This window comes from Canis lupus, chromosome 8 (assembly GCF_048164855.1).
Source record: "Canis lupus baileyi chromosome 8, mCanLup2.hap1, whole genome shotgun sequence".
NCBI lineage: Eukaryota > Metazoa > Chordata > Mammalia > Carnivora > Canidae > Canis > Canis lupus.
The window spans coordinates 14,412,583-14,438,071 of NC_132845.1; the positions used below are offsets into that span (position 1 = coordinate 14,412,583).

The 25,489-nt window shown below is 42.4% G+C and overlaps 1 protein-coding gene and 1 pseudogene across 1 annotated transcript in view; one reads left to right on the forward strand and one right to left on the reverse strand.

Annotated features, from left to right (window-relative positions):
- The window catches only part of SSX2IP (SSX family member 2 interacting protein), a 120,084-nt gene that overhangs the window by 73,249 nt on the left and 21,346 nt on the right, over positions 1-25,489 (reverse strand). The window lies entirely within an intron of this gene.
- LOC140637846 (RNA transcription, translation and transport factor protein pseudogene) lies at positions 4,101-5,084 on the forward strand (annotated as a pseudogene).

Consider the following 25,489-nt stretch of genomic DNA (forward strand, 5'->3'; position numbering starts at 1 on the left):
CAGTGCCCGCCACCCAGTCACCCCCACCCCCTGCCCACCTCCTCTTCCACTACCCCTAGTTCGTTTCCCAGAGTTAGGAGTCTTTCATGTTCTGTCTCCCTTTCTGATATTTCCCACTTATTTTTTATCCTTTCCCCTTTATTCCCTTTCCCTATTTTTTTTTAATTTTTATTTATTTATGATAGGCACACAGTGAGAGAGAGAGAGGCAGAGACACAGGCAGAGGGAGAAACAGGCTCCATGCACCGGGAGCCCGACGTGGGACTCGATCCCGGGTCTCCAGGATTGCGCCCTGGGACAAAGGCAGGCGCTAAACCGCTGCACCACCCAGGGATCCCCTCCTTTCCCTATTTTTTATATTCCCCAAATGAATGAGACCATATGTTTGTCCTCCGATTGACTTATTTCACTCAGCATAATACCCTCCAGTTCCATCCACGTCGAAGCAAACGGTGGGTATTTGTCGTTTCTAATGGCTGAGTAATATTCCAGTGTATACATAAACCACATCTTCTTTATCCATTCATCTTTCGATGGACACCGAGGCTCCTTCCACAGTTTGGCTGTTGTGGACATTGCTGCTATAAACATCGGGGTGCAGGTGTCCCGGCGTTTCATTGCATCTGTATCTTTGGGGTAAATCCCCAGCAGTGCAATTGCTGGGTTGTAGGGCAGATCTATTTTTAACTCTTTGAAGAACCTCCACACAGTTTTCCAGAGTGGCTGCACCTGTTCACATTCCCACCAACAGTGCAAGAGGGTTCCCCTTTCTCCACATCCTCTCCAACATTTGTAGTTTCCTGCCTTGTTAATTTTCCCCATTCTCACTGGTGTGAGGTGGTATCTCATTGTGATTTTGATTTTGATTTCCCTGATGGCAAGTGATGCGGAGCATTTTCTCATGTGCTTGTTGGCCATGTCTACGTCTTCCTCTGTGAGATTTCTCTTCATGTCTTTTGCCCATTTCATGATTGGATTGTTTGTTTCTTTGCTGTTGAGTTTAATAAGTTCTTTATAGATCTTGGAAACTAGCCCTTTATCTGATACGTCATTTGCAGATATCTTCTCCCATTCTGTAGGTTGTCTTTTAGTTTTGTTGACTGTATCCCTTTGCTGTACAAAAGCTTCTTATCTTGATGAAGTCCCAATAGTTCATTTTTGCTTTTGTTTCTTTTGCCTTCGTGGATGTATCTTGCAAGAAGTTACTGTGGCCGAGTTCAAAAAGGGTGTTGCCTGTGTTCTCCTCTAGGATTTTGATGGAATCTTGTCTCACATTTAGATCTTTCATCCATTTTGAGTTTATCTTTGTGTATGGTGCAAGAGAGTGGTCTAGTTTCATTCTTCTGCATGTGGATGTCCAATTTTCCCAGCGCCATTTATTGAAGAGACTGTCTTTCTTCCAGTGGATAAGCTTTCCTCCTTTGTCGAATATTAGTTGACCATAAAGTTGAGGGTCTACTTCTGGGTTCTCTATTCTGTTCCATTGATCTATGTGTCTGTTTTTGTGCCAGTACCACACTGTCTTGATGACCACAGCTTTGTAGTACAACCTGAAATCTGGTATTGTGATGCCCCCAGCTATGGTTTTCTTTTTTAAAATTCCCTTGGCTATTCAGGGTCTTTTCTGATTCCACACAAATCTTAAAATAATTTGTTCCAACTCTCTGAAGAAAGTCCATGGTATTTTGATAGGGATTGCGTTAAACGTGTAAATTGCCCTGGGTAACATTGACATCTTCACAATATTAATTCTGCCAATACATGAGCATGGAATATTTTTCCATCTCTTTGTGTCTTCCTCAATATCTTTCAGAAGTGTTCTATAGTTTTTAGGGTATAACTCCTTTACCTCTTTGGTTAGGTTTATTCCTAGGTATCTTATGCTTTTGGGTGCAATTGTAAATGGGATTGACTCCTTAATTTCTCTTTCTTCAGTCTCATTGTTAGTGTATAGAAATGCCACTGACTTCTGGGCATTGATTTTGTATCCTCTGAGCCATATTTCTATTAAACTATTATTCTTTATCTGAAATTCAAATTTAACTTGAGTTAAAATCACGTAAACATCCAAAAACTCATCCATGAAGTTTCATAGTAGAATTATTCTTTTTTTTTTAAGACTTTATTTATTTATTCATGAGAGACACAGAGAGAGGCAGAGGTATAGGCAGAGGGAGAAGCAGACTCCCTGTGGGGACCCCAATGTGGAATTCAATCCCAGGACCTGGGGATCACGACCTGCACCAAAGGCAGATGCTCAACCACTGAGCCATCCAGGTGCTTGTAGTTGTGTTATCCTTAATAGCCAAACAGTAAAGACAACCTGAACGTTGATAAACTGATGAATGGATAAACAAAATGTGGTATTTCCATATAATGAAATATTATCAGCCATAAAAAGGAATGCAGTGCTGATTCATGCTGAAACACCAACAAACTTTAAAAACATTATGGTAAGGTGAAAGGAAAGAAGCCAGACACACAAAAAAACCACATGTTATATAATTAATATGAAATGTCCAAATTGGCAAATCCATGAAGACAGAAAGGTTAGTGTTGCCAGGGGCTGAAGGAAGGGTAGAATGAGAAGTGATTGCTAGGGGCATGGGGTTTCTTTTGAGGGTGATGAAAATATTCTAAAATTAGACAGTGGTGATGGTCACATATATGATGAATATACTGCAAACTACTGCATTGTAAAGAATTTTATGGTAGGTGAATTATATCTCAATAAAAAAAAAATAACATTGAAAAATTCAACTAGGCACCATATTGTATAATGTGTTAGATCTGGGTGCCTCTGATTAGTGAAACCCAAGTTACACACCTTGCTCTGGAACCACAAGGGAGTCTGGGAAATGCTACTTTGGGGCTTTTAAGTGGAAAATGATGAAAATGCATAGAGGAGGTCTGAAACACATGGAACACCTTCAGATGGCAGATGTCTACTTGATTCTGAAGTTGAAATGCCTGGGCCTGAAAGTCTCTGCTGCTTGCCAGCTGTGAGACTAGGGAAAGCTACAGGGGTATCCCCTGCTTTTTGAAAGTTCACATTTCACCACTTCGCTTTTACAAGAAAGAGCTACATTAGTGCCTGTTTTGGCTAACTGCAAGAAATCTGAAGAGTCTTTTTGCCTTTATGTGAAAAAGTGAAAAGTGAAAGTCGCATTAAGCGCCCCGATGGTGCAGGGGGGCTGTCACAGAGGCCACGCACCCCACCCCGCAGCTCAGCAGCCCCGCTGAGCTCCTTCCCCAGAACTACACTCAGCAGCTTGGCGTCAAGCGCGCAACTCTGAACTGTGTGAGCATCTGTGCTTTATCTCAATTTATTTCGTGCATCTGTTAGCAAGATGTGTCCTGAGATATCAGAAAAGCCTGAGAGAGGTTATTTTTGGGGGTCTGGGAACGCTAAAAAATTCTCCCATACAAATGAATGGTAATTGTTTCTTCACTCTGTGCCATTTTGGCATAGGAGGGTAGGAAGGCTCTACTTTGGGATAGCAGAGGAAACCTTGTAACCATCTGTGTCTCACTTTCCTCATGCATAAAATTTGTCAATACTGGTATTATGATGGCTTCCCAACTCCCTGTTTACCTCGGCTTTCTCCCTGCTGTCTCCATTCATAGAACAGCCAGAGGGATCCTTGTAAAACCTAAGTTGGATTGTGTCACTTTTTTTGCTCCAAACTCTTCAATGGTTTCCTAGACTACGCAGAGTAAAAGGACAGGGACTTATACTGGAGGAGACGCTTTCAGAAGTGGAATCAAAGTTGAGCAGGACACAAGACAAGAGAGATAAAGGGAAGAGAGGTACAGATAAAAGTGGTGGAAGGAAACTGCCAGGAAATCCTAGAAAACAAACCTTCACATTTTCTAAACCCTACAGGAAAGAAAATGAGTAAACAGAAGAAGGGGCTCTGTGGTGTTAGAAAAGCTATCTCGAATGAATATGAAATAAAAATGAGCCACAGAAAGGAATCAAGATCAAATCCTAGGGAAAGTTATTATAATTACAAAGAGAATAAGGAGCAAGAATTACACCTTGTGGTCAATAAAGCACAGAAGAAAGATTGTGTCTTTAAATAGATAAAATTGGCCCGCACCTCCTCGCCTCTCCTCTCCCGGCCGAGGCCTGGGGGACCGGAGCGAGACGTGGGGACCAGGTTCCGATGCAAGCTGATGGCCCTCGACTACCACAACCCGGGTGGCTTCAACTGCAAAGATGAAACAGAATTTAGAAACTTTATTGTTTGGCTTGAAGACCAGAAAATCAGACACTACAAGATTGAAGACAGAGGTAATTTAAGAAACATCCACAGCAGTGACTGGCCCAAGTTCTTTGAAAAGTATCTCAGAGATGTTAACTGTCCTTTCAAGATTCAAGATCAACAAGAAGCAATTGACTGGCTTCTTGGTTTAGCTGTTAGACTTGAATATGGAGATAATGCTGAAAAATACAAGGACTTGGTACCCGATAATACAAAGAATGCTGACAACGCAGCTAAAAATGCCGAGCCGTTGATCAATTTGGATGTAAATAATCCTGATTTTAAGGCTAGTGTAATGGCTTTGACTAACCTTCTTCAGATTCAGCGTCATGATGATTACCTGGTAATGCTTAAGGCAATTTGCATTTTGGTACAGGAGCGCCTGACACAAGATGCAGTTGCCAAAGCAAACCAAACAAAAGAGGGCTTGCCTGTTGCATTAGATAAACACATTCTTGGTTTTGACACAGGAGATGCAGTTCTTAATGAAGCTGCTCAAATTCTGCGATTGCTGCATATAGAAGAGCTCAGAGAGCTACAGACAAAAATTAATGAAGCCATAGTAGCTGTTCAGGCAATTATTGCTGATCCAAAGACAGATCACAGACTGGGTAAAGTTGGAAGATGAACATTTTAGGATTTCAGCTTCTCACCTGATTAGTACAATTGGGAACCATGTACGCTCTGGCATGTGTTTGGAAATCAAATGTCACATTTTCAAGGGACGAATCCTAGAAAATTGACTATGTTCTCAAGATTTACCATCATTGTTTTTTTTCTTTAATAAAGTTCAGGAAAGTGGAAAAAATAAATAAATAGATAGATAGATAGATAGATAGATAGATAGATAGATAGATAAAATCTGGGCAGCCCAGGTGGCTGAGTGGTTTAGCGCCACCTTCAGCCCAGGGCGTGATCCTGGTGACCTGGGATCCAGTCCCACGTTGGGCTCCCTGCATGAAGCCTGCTTCTCCCTCTGTATCTCTGACTCTCTCTCTTTCTCTGTGTCTCTCATGAATAAATAAAATCTTTAAAAAAAAAATAGATGAAATCTATAGCCTATTATTTCAAAACAAGTTAAGATACATTCAGAAAAGAAGATACATGAGAAAACAGAATAAATTAGATTTGGTAAAACACGGAAGTGAGATGACAGGGCTCAAGTACTCACTATGAAGAATGAAAGAAAAATTACTTTAGATACGAAGTCTGAAGTAGGAAGAACACAGAAAAAAATAAACAAATAAATATGTCTTAAGAAAAGTTGAAGGTGAGAGGTGCCTGGGTGGCTCAGTTGGCTAAGCATCTGCCTTCAGCTCAGGTCCTGAGCCTCCGGATCCTGAAATCGAGTTCCACTCGGGCTCCCTGCTCAGCAGGAAGCATGCTTCTCCCTTTCTCTCTCTCCCCCTCCTCACTACTCATTCTCTCTCTCTCTCAAAAAAAAATTTTAGAAACCTGAAAAGTTGAAGGTGAAAAAGAGAAACATGTTAAAAATAAAAAATATATAAAGGAGAGAAAGTACAAATACTTAAAACAGGCAAAAAAGATCTGTACAGAAAATAAGAGCCATTGAAGAAAAAGAACACAAGAGACGAAATACTAAAATCTATAATTTGAGGGAAAAATTCTTGGAAAAAAAATTGAAAGCATACCATGAAAGAGGATACCACTTAACTGACATTATCACCCCAAGATGACCAACATGGCATGGATAATTATCTGATTTCAAAGGAAAAGAAAAAAACCTTTGATCATCCAGGCCAAAAGAGCAAGTGCCTTATAAAGGAATGAAAATAGATTGTCTTCAGACTTTTCAGAGGCAACACTTCATGCCATAGAAATTTGAATAATGACATATTCTAGATACTTGGAGAAAGAAAATGACAGTCAAGAATATTATATCCAGTAAAATGACTTTCAAGTATAAAAAGCACAACCTGGGAAGCCCTGGGTGGCTCAGCGGATTAGCGCCTGCCTTCAGCCCGGGGCATGGTCCTGGAGACGCAGGATCGAGTCCCATGTCGGGCTCCCTGCATGGAGCCTGCTTCTCCCTCTGCCTGTGTCTCTGCCTCTCTCTCTCTCTGTCTGTCTCTCATGAATAAGTAAATAAAACTTTTTTTTTAAAAAAAGCACAACCTGTTATCAACATGCAAGAACACAGAGAATATTGTTCCCCTGAGCCTTTCCTGAGACAGCCAAAGTGATTCCAGGGATTTTGAAGCATTGACTGGTGGTAAGTTCTGAAGATGGTCATTCCCTGTTGAATTGAGACTGATTGAGGACTGATGTGAAGAGAGTATTATATGTCATGGTTGTATGCTGTGATAACATAGATATAAAACATTTATTCTTTTTTTAAAAAAATATTTATTTAGTCATGAGAGATACAGAGAGAGGCAGAGACATAGACAGAGGGAGAATCAGGCTCCCCATGGGGAGCCCGATGCAGGGCTCGATCCCAGGGCCCTGGATCATGACCTGAGCCAAAGACAGATGCTTAACAACTGAGCCAACAGATGCTCCTAAAGCAACTATTCTTAACAAAAAACAAAAAATGAGAAAGGAGAATAAAGATAGCATTGCAAAATATGCATAACTATTTTCTGTAATCATAATTGGTGGTGATAGCATCAGTATTGTTATTGAGACTCTGATGTGGGGTAAAGTGAGTGAATACTGAGGAGATATTCTAATCCTATCATCCACTATGTTCTTGAGAACCAGAATTCTATTTTCTGAGATTTTATTTATTTATTTGACAGAGAGAGAGAGCAAGAATGGGAAGCGAGGGAGGAGCAGGGGCAGAAGGAGAAGCAAGCTCTCAGTTGAGCACAGAGCCTGATGAAGGGCTTAATCCCAGGACCCTGGGATCATGACCTGAGCCAAAGGCAGATGCTTAATCAACTGAGCCACCCAGATGTCCCAAGAACCAGAGTTCTTAATGAAAGAAAGGAGTCTTGAAATTTATAGTCTTGGTATGTGAATGGAAAATGTCAGTATGAACACATGAAGTATTTAAAAACAAGTGTGTGTGTGTGTGTGTTTCTGTATGTATCTACTGAAAAGCTCTAGAAACATGGACCAACTCGGGTACCTGTGAATACCCTAATGTTCAGACCATCATTTTGAAATACTGTTTCAAGAAATCAAGGCTTCTTGTTTTTGGAGAACTGGCTGATTTCAGGTATGGGGCAAGAAATACACAAAATGAGCCCAGAACATCCTGTCATTCCAGACGGTAGGGAACCTGTTGAAGACCACAAAGTTGTTTCAAAAAGACAAGGGCTGACTTGAAGAGGTTTCCACTGTCAAAGTTGGAGTAATTTGAGTTTCTGTAATGATAATAACTACTATGAATGCAACACAGAAAATATATTTGAATTGATGAGTTCATACTGATATTTTTAAAATATGAAAATAAGTGGTCATCTTTGGAGGATCATAGGGAAACAATTTGTTACTATCTTGAAAACTGGTAAATAAATGGAAAGAATCAAACATTTATCCTGCTTTTCCCATATTAACTTTACTATTCTGTAACCAAATAGTAGAAAAGGAAAGCAATGCTTAATAAAATTATTCCAGGTAATAAGTGAAAAGTAAATTATATAATTTGAATGACTAATTATGAACTACCAGTGCATTCATGTATCTAGAAAACAAACAGAAATGGCTGCTGATATCCTAAAAAAGAGCCATCCAGACATTACGTGCCTCCTGATGAAATAACACACTATGTATACTCTCACTAAAGGAAGAGAGCTTGAAAAAAAAAAAAAAGGAAGAGAACTTGAATCTTGCCAAGCCTCTGAATCCAGATTCCAATCTGCAAGAAACAGAGGACAGTGGAACATACTGAATGCATCATAAGGATGCAATCAGCAAAGTTCCATAGGTCAGTGATTCTCAATGTGTGGTCCCAGACCAGCCACACTCACATCACCTGAGAACTTGCTAGAAAAGCAAATTCTCAAGCCCCATCCTGACCTACTGAATCAGAAATTCTTGAAGTGGGGTCCAAAATCTGTATTTTAATGAGCTCTCCAGGTGATTCTGATGTGCATTTATGGTTTGAGAACCAGTGCTACAGGTCAGGTGTCCAGGGTTCTTTAATCGAAGTACAAGAAAAAGAAAAGGGTGGAAGACAAGCTATAGATTAAGAGATATATCAAAAAAATTTTTAATGAATAAGACTAAATTACAGTGTCTAAGGACCTCCATTTGGGTGAAAACCCATAAAGACATTATTCATACAAAGTCAACAGCATGGTTACTTTTGGAGAAATGTAGGAGGTTATAACTTTACTAAAGTCAGAGCACATGAAAGGATCTCTGGAGTGCTGGCAAAATTCTATTTCTTCACCTGGTTGATGATTACAAGAGTGTTCAGCTGATAATACTTTACTAAGCTATATATTTGTTTTGTGTGGTTTTTCTGTATTTTTATTTCACAATAAAAAGTTATAAAAAATTACTGTTGATTGAATGACATTATTTAAACCTCTTGGGCCTTAGCTTCTTTGCCTGAGCTATGAAGATATAGCTTCATGCTCACTCTGGAACTTTATTTTACAACCCAAATAATGTTGACCTTATAGTAGTTATTTGTCATGGTTATGGGAAATGACTGCATACATTATAGTCCTCTAAGCCAGTACTTAAATCATGTTTGGGGAGTGGAGAGAGCAGAAAGGACTGGCTTAATTTTTACAATAATTGCCTTTATACTCGCATTTTCTCTTCACAACTGCCTGAGAAATACACTTTCTCACCAGAAACCCAAAAAAAGAGGAGAAAGCTGTAAAGGTGGGACCCTCTAAGGCAGTAGCACCTCCTTGTTCTTTCTCTCAGGAGGATATGTATTTAAAATCACTATCCTGCTTAAGATTGGGATCATCACACAGGCAAAATCCACTGAGAACTGGCATGAGATTCAGGGTGCCTGGTGGCTCAGTCTGTTAAGCGTCTGACTCTTAATTTCAGCTCAGGTCATGTTCTCAAGGTTGTGGAATTGAGCCCTCTGTAGGGCTCCATGTTCCTCATGGAGCTTGCTTAATATTCTCTCTCTCCCTTTCTATTCCTCTGCCCTCCCTGTCTCTAAAAAAATTAAATTAAAAAAAGGAAAAAAATAACTGGCATGTAATTCAAAATTGGATGATTTCTTTCAGCCCTAGCAAGTAGCTCTGAGTGATGCTACATGACAAGGTCCAATCCTATGGATGACTGAAGTGGAGACTCAGCAGTAGAACTAAACTCAAGTAGCAAGAACCTTCATGGGCTGTTTTCCCCCTGACTGGCAATGATCCAGCCAGACCTATACAGCTACCAACCAAGGAAGTGTGTATCCATGGGTCTTAGGGTTTGTGTGTAGACAAAGGTAATTATGAAGGAGCTTGAAACCACTCATGTGGTTTGGGAACATTTACATTCCTTAATTCTCTTTCTCCCTTTTTTATATAAATATTTATTCCTTTTATAAATATTTTAATGTCTGTGTTTTCTATTTAATTTGTATATTAGTTGATTTTTATTATATTTCATAGAAATATCAGTCTGTGACTGCTTGGAAATGAATGCCCCCCCACTCCCCAACATGCATTTGCCACAGATAATTTGAGATGCACTGAAACATAGACTATATTAAAATTTTAAAATTCCGTCCATTAAAAGGCATCATAAAGAGTGAAAAGACAAGCCACAGAATGGGAAGAAATATTTGCAATATAAAACACACAAAGGACCAGTATCTAAAATACAGAGAGAGTTCATACAATTAGAAAAATGGGCAAAAGACTTAAATGGTCATTTCACGTAAGAGGAAGGCCTGATCACTAACAAGCATATGGAAAGGGAGCAATTCATTTAGGAAATGAAAATGAAAACCACAGAGAAAAGCCCATGGTCAGCAGATGAGCAAAAAATTTAGGTCTCTCAATTCTGAATGTTGGTTGAAGTATGGAAGCTCTCATATATTGCTCATGAAAGTGTAAAATTGGTGAAATCATTTTATGAAAATCTTTGACATATGAATCTACCAAAGCTTTAATACACACATGCCCCATGAGCCAGCAACTCTACTCCCAGACAGTCTACAATATTTGATGCAAGTAAGTCAAAGGGCAGGTAAAAGAATCCTCAGAGCAGCATTATTTGTAATAGCCCCAAATAAAAACAACTTAATTGTACATCCAACACCTGAAGAATGGGTGAATTCTTAAATACATACACGGTGGAACATTAAGCAGGAATGAAAAAGAACAATCCAGAGCTTTACACAGCACCCGGGATGATTCTCTCAGACATATATAGTTGTCATAGGGCTTCATCCTGGTTCCCTCAAGGGAGCACAGGATGCTTCAGTGGATGAACCAGTCTATAAATTCAGATGTATCCTCATGCTGGAATACTCTCCTCTAGAGATTTAACTCCACCTTGGAGTTGAGGTGTCATGGATGGAAGATTAATAGAGTTTGGGGCCAGAAGAAACTTCAGAATCTGATGTAGTCTATGACACGAAAGTCAGAGGCTGGAACTAGAACTGACATCCCCTTGATGGAGTCCTTGTGCTCGGGATCACTGGGCTAGGAATGGATGGGAGACAGTTGTTGGAATTCCCAAGGGGTTAAGCAGAGAGGAGCTGTAGGAATGTAAGACCTGGAGACAATAGGACTGTCAGAGGCTCCAGATAATGTGCCTGGCTTCCCTAGCTCCGTACTCCCAGCTGGACAGTATTTAGCCCAGTGGTTCTTGAATCATACCTAAATTTTGTGCTTGAGTTTGTTAGCTAAGTCATCTCCTTCTTCATAGGCCAGGTGCCTGGTTCTATCAAAGTGCTCCTCCAACTCTTGTTACCATTCCCTGCTATAGGCCAAGCATCTCCAGATTATCTCCTTCAGGGGCCCAGGAGATCCTGAGGTCCTTCTATCTTTCTGCTCAGTTCCTTTCCTCCTTTTGTTTATTGTACTGCTTTTTGGCATCTTTACTAGAGTCAAAGGATTGAGAAAAAATACTTTCTTCCATTCATTGTTAATCAACAGTCCTAAGTCCTCAACCTCAAACATTCTCCACCTTCTCCTGGTCTAATTGTATCTGTCATTGCTCTTTCTCTCCTGCACCTTCTCCCACTCCCCTTCTGCTGGCTCCTTCTCCTGCTATATGAAATTTCCCCTCACTTTCCAACTCTTCTCCACCCACCCCTAAGAGACAGCTCTATAGCCACTGCCCTGAGCTAATGCCTTACCCATGCTGCCTCTGGCTTGGACTATGTACTCATTGCCAATCACATCTCTCCATCATAGCACCAACCACAATGCCAGCAGGTACGTGATGAGGATTTGCCAGAAGAATGAATGAATGGCTAATTACTGAGGAATGACGGTGGTATTCAAAATTGTTTGGGTGATATTCATTTTGCTTGGGTGGGCATAAGTGATAAAGGTATGAAACTAATTTAATTCATGAAGTTGGGAGTTTTTTAAAAGATTTATTCATTTATTTGAGGCAGAGAGTGAGTGCACATGAATGGGGTTGCAGGGAGAGGCAGAGGGAGGGGAGAGAGAAAGAGAGAGAAGGAGACAGAGAGGGAGAAGGAAAGAGAGAGGGAGACTCCCCACTGAGTGTGGAGCCTGACACAGGGCCTAATCTCATTGCCCTGAGAGCAAGACCTGAGCTAAAATCGAGAGTCTGATGCTTAACCAACTGAGCCGCTCAGGCACCCCTGGAAATTGGGAGACCCTTTTTTTGTCTGCGCAAATAGTGATGAGTTAGTTGCACTCTTAGAAGTGAAAGCTTTTGGGATCCCTGGGTGGCGCAGCGGTTTGGCGCCTGCCTTTGGCCCAGGGCGCGATCCTGGAGACCCGGGATCGAATCCCACGTCGGGCTCCCGGTGCATGGAGCCTGCTTCTCCCTCTGCCTGTGTCTCTACCTCTCTCTCTCTCTCTCTCTCTCTCTCTCTCACTGTGTGCCTATCATGAATAAATAAAATAAAATTAAAAAAAGAAGTGAAAGCTTTTGCTGTTCTCCATGTTTCTCCATGATTTCCTGACCACAATGAGCAGGACCCTTCTAATCACTGCATGTCTTATGGGAAAAGTAATGCAATGCTCTCATGTTCCCACTGAAGGCCTCTCCTAGTGGTCCCCACTATATAAAGGAAAGTTTCCAATTTTGTTTACAAGCTCTATGTAGGAAAAGGGTTTCTATTTGCCAACCACAGGAAACAAAAGGTAATATTTTATACAGATGGTCTCCAGCTTATGATGGTTAGACTTATGATTTTTCAACTTTGTGATGGTATGAAAGAGATTTGTATTCCAGTAGAAACTGTACTTTTAATTTTACATTTGAGTTCTGATCTTTTCCCTTGTGATACATGTACAATACTCTCTTGTGTTGCTGGGCAGGGGCAGTAGCCCCAGCTCCCAGACAGCACCACAATCACATGGGTAAACAACCCATACACTTACAACCATTCTATACCCATACAGCCATTTTCTTTTTCACTTTCAGTACAGTATACAATAAATTATATGAGATATTCAGTACTTTATTATAAATAGGTTTTGTGTGAGATGATTTTTGCTTAACTGTAAGCTAACTTAAGTGTTCTGAGCACGTTTAAGGTAGGCTAGGCTACGCTATGATGGGTGGTTGGCTAAGGGTTAAATGTATTTTCAACTTATGATATTTTCAACTTATGGTGCATTTATTGGTAACCCTATTGTAAGTGGAGGAAGATCTGTACTTAATCACAAGAATAAGAATTTTAAGTTGTCTCCCCTGTGTTTCTTGGGGTGCTGCAGATTGCTGCTTCTTGGAACTCATGTCTGTGAATGACTCACTGTTGAGAATTCTGCTCTCTAACTCAGGAGCAGAATGAGCATTAATAGTCTGCTGTAAATCCTGGTGGTTCACAGTTTGAGAGCTTGTTTTTGCACAGATGTTAATACTAATGTGTGGCTTTAAAACACTCCATCCATTATGCCAATGCTCTGTTCCAACATCCCCCATGAAGGATTTAATCTATTATTTTCCTCACCTCCTTTTATACCAATTCTCACTTGACAGCAAGAAACACAGCCCACCCTCTAATATCCCAGAGCATAAAGAGAGGACAACCTCCCTTCTGAGTTAAAAAATAGGACTACATTTGTGTGGGGGACAATTTATATGCCACGGTTAATAAATAATAGATTTTTATACTGCATCTATTAATTATATCAATCAAAATGCATTAAGGATCAGTTATGTGCAGTACTTTACTAAGACACTGGGGACATGACACTGAATAAAATATGATTTCCAACCTTAAGTTCTAACAATCTAGTGAGGGATGATCCTGTAACACCATGGAGGGATGCAACTTAGTTTTTAAACAATCTTTAAAAATTCAACTTATTTATTTATTTTTATTAAAATATTTTATTTATTTATTCATGAGAGACACAGGGAGAGATTGAGAGGCAGAGACACAGGCAGAGGGAGAATCAGGCTCCATGCAGGGAGGCTGACATGGGATTCGATCCTGGGTCTCCAGGATCAGGCCCTGGGCTGATGACTGCACTAAACCGCTGAGCCACCCGGGTTGCCCCATCAACATTTTTATTTAGATTCGTCACTCATGTCAATAGTTTCTTCTTTTATGAGAAAGGAAAGCATGAACTCCAGCTTCCACTCTTTTGCCCCAGCCAGCGATAATTCCTGAAACATTTTCTTGAGCTATCTTCCTCTAAAAAAGAGAAAATGTACAGATGCAGCACTGATATGGGTAGTGGCCCCATGTCTGTGGGCAGGTCACCACGTTATCGTGTGACCACCATGAGGGACCAGGAAACAGCCTCTCCACTGGAGCCTCGGAAAGGGAAAATAGCCCGAGTTTACACCTACATTTTAGCCCTGAGAGATTTGTGTCTGACTCCAGACCTCAAGCTGTAAAATAATACATGTATATTTTTAAGCCACTAAATTTATGGTAATTTGTTACAGCAGCAACAGAACACTAATACAGGGTGTAAGTCAGGGAGAGGAGTTGAGTACCACAGCAGGACAATGTCAGGATGATTTAGGGATAGCCATGAGACAAGAGAGCTGCTGTGGCAGGTGTAATAGGATTTGAAGTCAGAACAGTCAGAGTCAGGCTGTGGGGAGCCTGAGATGAGAGATTTATGAGTGGAGACACAATCTTCCGGCCCCTGGAAAGTCACTGACCAGTTCCAGGAAGGAGACAGAATGAGCCAAATTTTGGAAGTGGAGACTGTGAAAGCACTAAAGGAACTTTGGCACTTTGTAAAGTTGCCCAGGGCTGCCTTGGGGGCTCAGCAGTGTCAGGGCAAGTGACTGGCCCTGGGACTGCCCTCCCCACCTCTCTAGGGCATTTTGCCTTGTTCCTTGCTTCCTTTTTTTGGCTAACTTCAGATTTCGTTTGAACAAGGGATTTCCAGATTTCATTTGAACAAAGGATTTGTATCTAAAAATGAAAACATGGAATGAGCACATCTTACTATACAGAGAGGTCAAGTGTCTTGTTGCTGGTCATCCAGCAGGAAGGTGAGAAGGCCAGTCCTTTCCCCTAGGAATCCTGACTCCTGGTCCTGAGCTCTTCTGGTGATCGGTCCGAGGGACTGGAAGGGGAAGTGGATGAGGCTATCTGCTAGGTGATTTTTACGTGTGGACTACCAAAGCTTTCAGCATGAAAGGAAGGGTCTAGATATGAACTACATACAAGTCGCAAGGATCAGCATGTCTTAAGAGACTCAGAGGACCCGTGGGTCAGCTAGGGCCAGTGAGAAACAGGAATCCAACCCCTTCCCAAGATGGACAGAAGGAACGGACACCTTAGAGCTCTAGCAGGAAGGGGAGTGGAATTAGCAGACCCCAATGAGGGCATAGTAAGGATGCAGGCGGTCCTTTTACCAGGGCGGGCCAGTGTTGGGTTAACAAAGCCAGAAAACGAATGTGAATGCGGTGTCAGAGCAGGCCAGGAGGCAAAGACCTGCCCTCGGGCTTCAGCGACACTCCCAAAGGAATGACGGCTCCGTCTATTAACCTCCTCATGACCCCGCTCCCAGCAAACTTGTAACACCATAAACCAAACGGTTCTGTGAGGGCTCCCAATGAATGTTCAGGGCCTTGTGGCTGTCTAAGCATGCCTCTCAATTGTCAGGGTATTATTACGTTAACAGGAACATTGTAATTACTTTTACATTATTACAATACACAAAGTGGTTTAAGCAGTAAAAAGGCTTTGATGAATTAGTAGTTCTTTTGATTCCTGCAGCTTTGCGGCTCATGTTCAAAGATACCTTTTAAAAGTTTCAGATCCATGGAAAAACCGCCATAGACTTTACCCCGATTTTCTTTCTTTCTGACTCCAAACCCGTGTAAGATACTACTAAAGTAGTAAGATACTACTTTCTAGACCCTCCACCCAGAACTCCCCCATCACCTCCAGTTCAACTCATTCAAAACTGAAGCCCATCACCTGGCACCCCCAGCTTGTTCCTCCTCCTGTATTTTGTCTGGGTGAGTGGCCCTTCCGCTCATCTGGCCATCTCAGCCCAGCACTCTGTTATCTTCTCTGTCAGCCACTGCCACATTTTACAACCATATAACAACATCCATCACCACCATAACAATAATAGTGGTGGCCATTTCTGAGCACCTATATTGTATTTTAGGTACCGCAAACGCATTATTGTGAGTCTTACAAATTCTGCAAATTTTATACTATTATCTTCACTTAATAGTCAAAGATCCTAGTATCTAGAGACAATATTTCAGCAAAGTCTACCCGCCTGTAGGTGGCAGCTGGGGTCAGGACTTGAACTCACATCTGATTCTAAAACATGCATTTTCCACTGCCCAGAGCTGCATCCAGTAGATCACCAATGGTTCTGCCAAAATTCCCTGTTAAATATGCCGAAAATCCACCTATCTCCATGTGCAGAGCTGTTCGCTGGGTTAGTTTACGTGTTCCTTAGTTTTCACTGAACTGATAGCACAGGCTCCTCACTGATCTCTCACCTTCAGTCTTGCTGTATTCTCAACCAACTTCTCTAGCCGTGTACTGCTAAGCTGACTGGTCATAAATAAGTTCCTGCATGTTCACCCCGGACCTCCTAAATGAGCATCTCCAAGCCTGCACAATAGTCTTACTAACAAGCATCCCCCTCCCTCCAATGATTCCAATGATCAGCCAGTACAGCCAGGTCTCTAAGAGGGAAGTCCCTTACTTACAACCTTCAGTGGCTCTTGGTCCCCCAAAGGATAAACTGAATACTCTGTAAACTGACATATATGAGCCCTTTATGACTTGGCTCCAACTTATCCTTTCTAATCAATCATGCTAGCCCATCAAAGTCACTTGGTAAATTGATGCACGATATGGGAGGCAGAATTATGGCCCTCCAGAGATGTGCATGCCCTAACCCCCAGAACTTGTGATTATGTTGCCTAAGGGGATTTAGCAAATGTGACTGGAGTTATGGACCTTGAGGTGGGGAGATGGTCCTAGATTATTCAGGTGGGCTGAAGCTAATTGCTTGAGTCATTAAAACTAGAGAATCTTTCCCAGCTGCCATCAGAGAGAGACATGATGATGAGAAAAGACGACACGTGAAGGACTTGAACTGTCATTTTGGCTTTGTAGATAAAGAGGCCATGAGCTAAGGAACATGGCGGTGACTAGAAGCTGCAAAAGGCAAAGAAACAGACCCTCCCCTAGAGCTTCCAGAAAGGAATGCAACACCTTGATTTTATTAGCTCATTTTGGACTACTGACCTTAGGAATCATACATTAATAAATCTGTGTTGTTTTATGCTAAGTTCATGGTAATTTTAAAAAGCAGGAATAGAAACAAATGCACATAGTCTTCCAAAGGTGACCTGCTCATCTACACTTCTTACATCTCTCATTTCTGTTTCAGGTGCCCCGGTCAGGTCCACTTGGGAAATTCCTACTCACCCTTCAAAACTGAGCTCAAATTGGCCAATTCAGACAGGCTCCTTCACCTCTAATAGCACCCAATGTTTTCATCAGTGCTAATGTCACCTTTTTATTTGTTTACTTATCTGCATTCCCCATTCTCCTTATGGCTGAGATCTGTCTTGCTGATTTTGTACTTGTAGCCTGGCATAGAGCCTGGTATTTATTGAAATTAGCTCAAAAAATATTTTCTGAGTAGTAACTATGGAGATATTGAAGAAACTGTATTATAATAGCACTTCATAAAAGCCATTTGCTGTTGAATTCTGTGAATCTTAACAGAATTTCAGGTTGAGTTTTGTTTTTTTTTTTTAAGATTTTATTTATTTTTTCATGAGAGACACAGAGACATAGGCAGAGGGAGAAGCAGACATCCCACAGAGGGCCTGATGCAGGACTCGATCCTGATCCCGGGACTCCGCGATCACCACCAGAGCCAAAGGCAGACACTGAACTGCTGAGTGTCCCAGGTGCCTTGAATTTCAGGGTTTTAAATGTCAATGGTCGTAATGATTCCAAAGGTGAGTCTCTTTAAGATCGGGAGTTTTTGTTTACCACTTGCATTACTTTCTTTTGAAATCTATTATTAAAATTTTCCTTATGTGGAAAGTATTTCTTTCTAATATTTTACTCTAGATGGAAAAGACAGAAGAAAAACATTACCTTGATTAAAAGCAACTAACTTCTTTACCCCCATGTCATTATTAAAATTAACTGTGCATGTCTCCTCAGGAACCTGATTCTCACTGGTCCTCTTGTTCTGCAGCCATGTCCAGAAGTTAGGACCCTTGCCAAATTTCCTGCATAATGTGAGAAACCCTTTGGTAGCTAAGACAGCCCTACATGGACTCCAAGGAAGAAACCAGCCGCTCCAGAAGGAATCCTGTGGTTTTGGTCTGCCATCCCTGACTTGACCCCATTTGTGTCCAAAGAAGCCCAGGGCCCTGTCCCACACTCGCCTCAGGGCACAGGAGAGGAACCAGGACAGGGACTTACTCCCCTAACATACCTGGAGAACTGTCATGATTTGTTTTCAGGAGTTGTTTGGTCCTCAACCCTGTCTGCAAATTAAAATCACCTGGAATGCTACTGGCAAATTCCTGTGGAATTCTTATCGATTGGTGCATGGAAGGATCTGGGAACTGGTGTTTTTCAAAGATCCCTGGGGGATTCTGATGTGCAGCCAGGGTCTTGGTTCACAGTAGGCTATAGTTTCCAAATTTTAGTTAGAATAAGAATTACAGGTGGTACGTGAGAGGCACACAGCATGGGCTCCCAGGACCTCACCCTGGAGCCCGCCTTGCTCCCAGATTCCCAGCTAGTAGATCTCAGGAGTCCGGGAAGCTCCTGGGTTAACCTACAGCTCCAGCAAGTCTGAGGCAGCCCCTGCAACCCACTCTGGGGGTGCAGGCACTCAGTACCCGCCATCTGGAAGTGTCTGGCATCCACTGCCCAGCTGCGAGACCAGGACATTGTCCTAACAGCAGAAACACTGGGAAGAGACACTTGGTGAGGGCCCCTCAAACAAAGGCCCCAGCTGTCTGCAAGCACCAATTTGTCGTAGCATGCTGACAATGTGAAGGGGGGAGGAAAAAGCATGACTGTACACTGATGACCATATACAGAGCACAGCCCTCCTTTCCCACCATGGGATAAAAGCCCATCAGCCTTTAGGAAACACCCCATCCCCACCTCATCCCATTACACTGCATCCTGCTATGAAATATGAGCATCTTCAATTTCAATTGTAGATTTCAAAGAAGACTTACATGAGAATCCACACTTGAACTCCCACCACACATTGCAAACACTGTTTTCGATTCATTCAGCTTCAGTTCGTCTGGTTTTTATTCACTCAGCTTAAATTTTGTTAACAAACATGTTTTGACTTGGAGGCGCCTGGCTGGCTCAGTTGGCAGAAGTGTGGGACTCTAGATCTCGGAGTTGTGAGTTCAAGCCCCACGTTGGATGGAGAAACTACTTAAAATCTTTTTAATTCTTTTTAAATTTTACTTATTTATTCATGAAAGAGAGAGAGAGAGAGAGAGAGAGAGGCAGGCTCCATGAGGGGAGCCTGATGAGGGACCTGATCCTGGGTCTCCAGATCACGCCCCAGACCAAAGGCAGCGCTAAACTGCTGAGCCACCCAGGCTGCCAGAGAAAGTGCTTAAAATCTTAAACAAATGTTTTGGCTTGACTGACATAGTACACCGGAAATGGGTGTTTGTCACAATCCTGGATGAGGCTGCTGGCAGGCAGGTTGGCGCTGCTCTGGTACCCATGGTTTCATTTCAGAATACTTCCATAGGCGATCCTACTCATGAAGGACAAGCAAGTATTTCCTTATGTGAGGCAGGAGCGAGAACACAGCCTTCCCCACTGCTCTCACTCACTTTTCAAGGCTCTTGGATACCAGACAATCTAGAATGAGTCAGGTTGCCATATCTACTGAGACCAGAGGGCTTCCTACACCCTCCATGAATAGATCCACATGGAGACTTGAAGCATGGCACAAGAGTGGGTTATCTCTATGTCAACTGAATGTTCCAGAGAAGTTGGGGGATGGTGAGCAGTAATCAGGTGAGCCAGGGGTCCTCTATGATGAAGCCAAGTGGTGCTGGAGTTTAATAAGATCCAAGGGTTTAGACTAAACTATTCCCTGAATCTCCTACAGAAAGTCTCAGGAATCTTGGAACTGAGGTGGCCTGGGCTGCTGGTGGAGGACACAGTCTTCAAGATGGGTTGGCAGGGCCTAACAGCTATGGCTTTTTCCATGCCTCCGGCCCTGACCTGACCCACAGTGAGAAGTTCTAACCTAATTCTTGTCGTCACTGTACCTACAGCTACATGACGTCACACCCTCCCCCTTCTGTAGGACAGGCTGCTAAACTGGGGCTGCAGTGTCTGAAAGTAAGTGCTGCTATATCTGGAATTAATGACATTTCTAGGAAATCTGAACATGTGAAGAAATGACTAAATGTTCATTAGAATCCACTTCACCAGCTTGTTAGCTGCTGTCACTGACAGCCAGCACTAATAGCAACAAGACAAATCTCTACCATGTCCCTTTGGAATCTCACCGGCTGCAAGTTGTCTGCAATTTGTGGAAACAGTGTCAGAACTATAGGGAGAGGGAGGACTGGTCACATCTGCACACACTTGCCCGGGGTCACCTACATTCCACATGCTCTACTGTGTTTCACACAAGCTTATAATGTGTTTTGCTTAATTCTTGAGGCTGGCTCGGAGCTTAGATAAAGGAGGGGCAACCACTTTCAATCGGCCACCTGATGTGACCTGCCCTGCTGATTTGTGACGCCATCACTAAACTGCCTTCATTTGGTTAGGAAAGGATGTGTTTCGTTCTTTGTTCTCAACGTGTTATTCTTCACAGTCCCATCCTAAAAAGGAAAAGTGTGTCTTGGCAGCCCAGGTGGCTCAGCGGTTTAGCGCTGCCTTCAGCCCCGGGGCATGATCCTGGAGACCCGGGATCCAGTCAGTCAGGCTCCCTGCATGGAGCCTGCTTCTCCCTCTGCCTCTAGCTCTCTTGCTCTCTCGAACTCTCTCTCTCTATCTCATGAATAAGTAAATAAAATATTTTTTTTAAAGTGTGTCTTGCCAAATTCCCAGTGTGACTTGAGCTCCAAATGACAAGCTACCCGTTATTTGATTCTATCCACATGGAATTGTACTTCCATGGTTTCAATATCTGCATTTCAAGACTTCTATGAGCCATTAATAAGGTAGAAGACAGAACCTGACTAAATCACAGGTTTGTAAACAATTATAACAAAACAGAGGTACTTTAAAAGGACCTATGGCTTTGTGAAGCTCCGGGCTGGCTCCTTGGCTCAAACATTTTGTGGTACTTTGACCTGTATTTGCCTACCTGATGAGGGACATTGCTCAGAGTTGACAGGAAGTTTCTTCTTCCAGTCCTGGGAAGATGTGTTGTGTGTACACACACAGGATGGAGAACTGAGAATATTTAGTGGGTAACTGAGCAGCGCTGACCTGCCTGCCAAAAAGGCATCTATTTTCAAAAAATATCTATGTTTCACACAAAAGTATTCTGATTCTACTAGGTTATGGCATGAATGTACACACCCTAGAGTAGGTCTAAATTTAAACTGGGAGCTCTCTCCTCAATCCTGTAAAGGTTGAAAGTACCATGTGAGTGGGGTACTGATACTGACAAGGAAGTCTATCCCCTGGAACCTCTAAGAAAATGGTCACCTAGCAGAGCTGCCACCATTCACACATGACATTTAATGGAAAAAAGATTTCACAAAAGGATACTTTCCTTACTATGCAATGTACCCTGGTAATTCTCACTTTGTTCTTTCCCATTAAAAAAAAAATACATTTGTTTTCAAGTAAACCTTACACTCAACGTGGGGCTCAAGCTCACAACCCCAAGATAAAGAGCCACATGTTCTACTGACTGAGCCAGCCTGGCACCCCTCAATCCCATTTTTGAAAATGCTGGTCACATCATATGTTGATTAGCATTATACTAACTACCTGACACACTAATGGACTGTGATCTACCATTGGAAAGATGCTACAATAGAAACATGAAAGTGTCCTCAAGCTGAAGACTCTAACAGAAAGCCACAAAGAGTGTTTAGGAGTTTGGGACTATTGTGGTCCAGAACATTCCCCCAGAATATACTCCTCAGTGGTGGCCTACAGCTTGTGGTCTGGGAAGCAGGGCTATCTAGATGCACTGGGATAGCAGCACCCTGGGCTCACAAAATGGGGAGGAGGGGAGGAGAAGGCCTTGCATTCTTTTCCCCTTAGGCACAGCCTGTTTAGGAACAAGCCGCCATGCCTAGCTCATAGTGGAGGCTCAGAGCTCTGTAGTCCAGGAGAGCTCCCATCCTCGAGGTGAAACTCAAATGTTACTTTCGTGAAAGTTTTCCTCTTTTCCTCTTGTTAACACCTACTGCAGTTGCTCCACACCTTGTTTTGTGTTGCATAACACCTTATAAACTGTGGACCAGTTACGCTTTGGCTTTATGTCCTTTATTGACTGTAATAGCTTGAGGACTGTTACAATGTCTTACTCATGTCTGTGTCCCTGACCCAGCACAGTATCTTGTACATAATGGGTGCTCAACTGATGTTTGGTACATATCCAAGCAGGCCAGAGAAAGGTTTTGTCTCATACCTGGAAGCGGAAACCGATCTATCTTTGAGAAAATGTCACTAAAATTCTGCAGTCTCACTTATCCAGCATTGGCACTTCTTACCCTCTGTCTGTGCATCCATTCCTCCATCCATCCATCCATCCATCCACCCAACTTTGAGTCTACTGTATTCCTATGCTAATCACTGGTTACTAAGATGGGCTAGAGAGTCCCTGTCTCTAAAGTGCGTCTAGTTGCCTCACGCCCAGTCTAGTGGGGCAGAAGACAAGGTAGAGAGTGATGACAACACAGTATGAGAAGTGCTAGGAGGAGGGGTGGCTAAATTCAGTTTCCTGGCTTATCGAAATCCGCTCTCTTGCCATTTATTTTGTCTGCTTCTCTCCAACTTCCTAAGCTCTTCCTCACCAACAAAGATCTTAAGCTTTATTTTTTTATTTTTTATTTTTTTCAAATTATTATTTTTTTTTAATTTATTTATTCATGATAGAGAGAGAGAGGCAGAGACACAGGCAGAGGGAGAAGCAGGCCCCATGCAGGGAGCCCGACATGGGACACGATCCGGGGACTCCAGGATCTCCTTGGGCCAAAGGCAGGTGCTAAACAACGGCTGAGCCACCCAGGGATCCCAGATCTTAAGCTTTATATCCTATAGTTTATAATTATAAAAAAAATAGCTGTGTAAAAAATGTGAAATTGTTCCACTACTCAATATGTTTTTTTCCAAGCGTTCATGGAGATCTAAAGTTAAGGTGATAAAATGGGAATTACAACAGAGTGTGAACAGCAAACACTTTAAGCTGAATAACTTCACTTTACAGCTGAGGTCGTCCCATGATTACAAGTTTGGACACGCTCTGGCCCTACCTGCTTATCCTTCTCTACACTCCTCTTTTCCCTGCTGTCCTCCAGCCACAGTGACCCCTACCCTCCCTCTGCTTAGTACTCTCCCTCCATCCCTTTGCGTGTGGGAGAGGGTGGAGCACAGCCTAAAATCTCAGCAGAAACGTCTTCCTGACCAGTCTGTTTAAAGGCAGTTGCCCACCATTATTTTCTCTGAGAAGCCTGATCTGACCACAGCGTGTAATTATTTCATTTGATTACTTGTCTCTCTCACTCTATGAGCTCTGCCGACTGTTCTGTTCACCAGTTTAGCTGAGAAACCCACATGGTACTGGCACCTGGTAGATACTTCATAGATATATATTTTTGAATACATGAATGTTAGGGCAGCTCACAGAAGGCACCTGCTTGGGAAGGGAGGACGCCCTTCTCTAGCTGGGGAAAGGCCCTGAAGCACCCAGCAGTGGAACAACAGTGCCACCAAGCGAGGAGACGTCATTACTGGAGACATCTGTTCTTTTCCTGAAATCTGCATCAGAGGTCTGTTCCTGGCATTTAAAGGTGAATTGTAATCCACTAAGCTTGTTTCTTTATTTCCTTTAAAAAAAAAAAAAAGAAAGAAAGAAAGAAAAAAAAAAAAAACGAAACACGGAACTGTCCTCAAACATGTCCCACTTCACCCCCTGCATGGGGTGGGGCATTTGAAGGCTTGTGGAGACTAGCTAGGAGGACTTTGGGAGTTGCTATGGTAACTTTCCCCTTTTTTTTGGCTAATCATTTGGAAACCTTACATTTTCAAATCTGCATGCTTTGAAAAGATCTGCTTGCATCCACTTTGTTTTTCAAGCTTTGCTTTGATTTACTGTATTTAATTTGCTTCACCTTCTAATTTGTTAAATGACATGTTATTAAAATTCCCCAAGGAGTCAGCAGAAATCTGCCCTGCTGAGAGACATAACTGCATTCTGGAAGCATCGGTGATTCACATCTGAGCACAGTTTGGAAAACCCATTAGGTTATCAATGCTGAGATGTTGTGGGCAGAACCAGCACTGGCCAGGAAGCTGCAGCAGGCAGCTCAAGTTTGGGGGTGATCCTGGACAAGGCTGCTTCACCTCTTCATTCCCTATACCCAGCAGCGCCTCTGCTGCTGTGCCCTCTGCTATTGCTGGTCCTCTGCGCGAGGAAAGTGACCCTGATTGCTCATTGCACCTGCTTGTTTTCTCTCATTAGTCACCCCGACAAGGCAGGAAAACAGAATGTTCCATGCTCAATTAGAATGACGCGAAAATGCATCCCCGAGGTCTGTCCATCACAGATATGAGACAAACATAAGCAACAGAACATGCCATTAGGCAGTAATGGCCAGAGCGGCGCCTCAGTCTCAGGACTGGGGGAAATGAGGCTGATTTACGGAGGCCACGCAGCACAGGATGGCGTGTGAAGTGCTCAGTAAAGGAAATGCAGGCAAACAATAGTCACAAAAAGGTCCTAGTATTGCTGGAGGTATAAGAGCCTCTAGGAGAAAGGCAAAGGTAAAAAAAATAATAATAAATATATATATATATATTTTTTTTTATGCATTGTGAGAAAAATAAATCCCAGCACCCTCTTAAACATTATGAAACAGCTTTAGGGTCCATCTTGTCCTTCAAGTAAAAAGGGAGGCAATTTCTCTCTGCAAACACCAAAGCCCCAGTGTCCTTTCCGTCAAGTGGTGAATGTGCTTCTACTACCTTCCCATTTTATTTTTTAACATAATATGTGGTAGTCATTTTATCTGATTGCATGTTCCTTATAAAAAGCAAGAAATCAAATAACACAGAACTGTAAATGGAAAAAGTGAAGGCTCTCTCTACTTTTCCTCTTTCCACTCACCTCTCCAGAGGGGGTTCCTCTTGGGTTAGTTTGTGAGTACTTTTCCATATGTATAAATGTGTCAGTACATGGGGATATTCTAGGTGTACAATTTGGCTTTAGGGACTCAATGATTCCCTGTGCCATTTCTGGAGCGCAGCTTTTCTTGTTGCTCTTACTGGGGTCCAGTCTGAGTCTCAGGCACAGGCCCCCTTCTTTGGGTGCTGCTTTGGTCCACCCCCCAGAATCTGGCTCTCCCAACGCCCTGTCACTTCATGCCAATCTCCCGGCACATCATGCTGATCTGTGCATCCTGGACATGCTGTCTGGAGTTTTGTGCATGCCTTTCTGCTACCTTCCAGGTTTTTTTTTTTCTCTGTTACTGACCAC